The following is a 3,167-nucleotide window of genomic DNA, read 5'->3' as shown; positions in this document are numbered from 1 at the left end:
GTCTCGAGCCAGCCTGAGGAACTAACTACCCCTAGAGAGAAAGAAAGACCTCTCTTGCCTCCAGAGAAATAATCCCCAAAGATATAGAAGCCCCCAACATGTAATAACAGTGAGGTAAGAGGAAGGCACATACACAGGGGTGAAAACAGATTCAGCAAATGAGGCCCACTAATACTAGTTAGCAGAAAATAGAATAGGGGTCTGTGCGGTCAGTAAAAAACCCTTACAAAATATCCACACTGAGATTTCAAGAACCCCTGCACCAACTAGCGGTGTGGGGGGAGAAACTCAGTCCCCTAGAGCAACCAGCAAGCGAGGAGATCACATTTTAGCAAGCTGGACAAGAAACATGATGAATGCTGATAATCAAAAAATGAACAAACAAAAACTTAGCTTGTCTTGGAGAGACTGGGAGCAAGGTAGTACCAAGGAATCTGAAGAGCACTGAATACATTGATAGCAGGCAAGGAACTGAGTATCCAGGTGAGCTAAATAGGAAACCAACCAAGGATAACGAACCAGCTGATGCAGCCAACCTGCAGAAAGACAACACTACACAGTACCGCTTGTGACCACTAGAGGGAGCCTAAAAATAGAGTTCACAACAGCGCACTGTCTGGGTGTTATGTTTGACTCCAATCTCTCCTTCACCTCCCATATACAATCTCTTGCCGGCTCGTGCCGCTTACGCCTAAAGAACATCTCTAGAATCCGCCCTTTTCTAACCATGGAAACAACAAAAACCCTTAGGTCGGAGTCACACTACAGCGAGATACGGCCGAGTCTCGCAGGTTAAAAACAAGCTCTGGCACGGGCACTCCGGAGCGGAGCGTGCAGATCCATGTATTGCTGTGCGGCAGCACGCTCCGGAGTGCCAGAGCTTGGTTTTAACCTGCGAGACTCGGCCGTATCTCGCTGTGTGTGATCCCGGCCTTACTGTCGCCTTGATCCACTCCCGCCTGGACTACTGCAACGCTCTATTAATTGGCCTCCCCCTCACTCAACTTTCCCCTCTCCAGTCTATCCTTAATGTAGGAGCCAGGGTCGTCCATCTGGCTAATCGTTACTCGGACGCGTCCGCTCTTCGCCATTCGTTACACTGGCTGCCCATTCATTACAGGATACAATTCAAAGTACTTGCTCTCACTCACAAAGCTCTCCACAGTGCGGCACCCCCTTACATCTCCTCCCTCATTTCTGTCTATCGGCCTAACCGACCACTGCGCTCTGCAAATTACTTTCGACTAACCTCTGCACTAATCCGTACCTTCCACTCCCAACTCCAAGACTTCTGCCATGCTGCGCCAATCCTCTGGAATGCTCTACCCCAACATATTAGGACCATCCACAATTTGCATAGTTTTAGGCGCTCGCTCAAAACACATTTGTTCAGAGTGGCCTACCACGTTCACTAATCAAAGTCATTTTATGTTTGTGTGTGTGTGTAGCCCATTCACTATCTCCATCTATCCTCCACCTCCTGAAGATGGCTGGACCATCACTGTAAATACACCATTGTAAATACACACCTGTACTTTGTATCTCCCCCACCTCATTGTAGATTGTAAGCTCTCACGAGCAGGGTCGTCTTATTTCGCTTTAATTATTGTATTGTTAACGTTGTTACTTATGACTGTTGTGTTTGAAACTGTAAAGTGCTGTGGAATATGTTGGCGCTATATAAAGATTATTATTATTATTATGAGCCTCAATAGGGACAGTGATGATGCAGTTTCCAAAGCAATGTGGAGATTTTTGGCAAAATATAAGTAAAAGACTAAAACTGTACACAGGAATGTCATTTTTACATTGCGGTGCATTATGTTCATGTTTCCCGACCCCTTTTCTGGCGGAATCAGCCTGAAAAAGACGCCATGTGCACATACCTATATTTAGGGTATAGCCAGAATTGTACAGACAGAGAAGCCTGTTGTCATTTTTACCACACAACAGATGTAGTTAAAAAAAATAAAAATAGCAGAATTGAGTATCTTTCATAATTTTCAGTACTTTATAAGATAAAATGGATTAAATCATTCAAAACTGGAACTCATGTAGCATAAAATAAGCCCTAAACCGGCTAGGTCAATGGAAAAATTAAAAAAAAAAGTTATGGCTCTTGAAAGAAGGAAATTGAAAAATGAAAAGAGCAAAAAAAATACAAGGTCTTGAAAAGGTTAAATGCCCCTACATTGCCTACTGTAACATTGACAAATATAATAACAGTGAAACGGTGAACGCCGGGGCGCTTTACAACCCACGCAGCAGAATGGCTTGAGCGAAGTCTGTAGTTGGACTCCCTTTCGCCGGGTTTGCTGTTTTTTAGTCGTTACAGCACTTTAAAAAAATAAAATACTAAGTGATGAAAACATTGCATTTACCCCAAAAGGACAGTGAGCCCACCTCACAATCTACAAGCCCTACACATCTCCGTCAACTGGAAACTAATAACGTTAAACGGCTGGAAAAACGGTGACACAATTATTATTTTTTTTTTTTTGAACAAAACTTCTCAATTTTTTCACGACTTTTAAATTTAAAAAATAACCCATCCCAGCTTGGTGTCACTGTAATCGCGCTGACCTGGAGACTCAGGGTTCACAAAAACAACGGAAGAATTGCATTTCTTTCACCAATTCATCCCGCTTAGAATTTTTGTTTCAGAGTTTTTCCATTCCATGATATGGTAGCATGAAGAATGTCAGTCACATTGAACTAAAAAACACAAGTCCTTAGGGTATGTGTCCACGTTCAGGATTGCATCAGGATTTGGTCAGGATTTTTCATCAGTATTTGTAAGCCAAAACCAGGAGTGGAACAATTAGAGGAAAAGTATAACAGAAACATATGCACCACTTCTGCATTTATCACCCACTCCTGGTTTTGGCTTACAAATACTGATGGAAAATCCTGACCAAATCCTGATGCAATCCTGAACGTGGACACATATTATATTTCTATGTCATCATTGAAAAAAACAAAGTCCTGAAAGGGTTAAAATGCGAACTGGCCACAAGTCGATAGTGAAGCAGTGACAGTGACAAATCAGAGGTCTCCGGAAAAATGGGGCTCAGGTTTCCGTGCCGACGCCATTTTCTCGAAGACCAGTGCAGACACTGCTGCAGGCGTCACCCACAGAGCCGGCGGAGGCAGGAAGTGCTTGCGCC

This window comes from Ranitomeya variabilis, chromosome 2, assembly GCF_051348905.1.
Source record: "Ranitomeya variabilis isolate aRanVar5 chromosome 2, aRanVar5.hap1, whole genome shotgun sequence".
Taxonomy (NCBI): Eukaryota; Metazoa; Chordata; class Amphibia; order Anura; family Dendrobatidae; genus Ranitomeya; species Ranitomeya variabilis.
Note: the sequence above shows the minus strand (reverse complement) of the source record.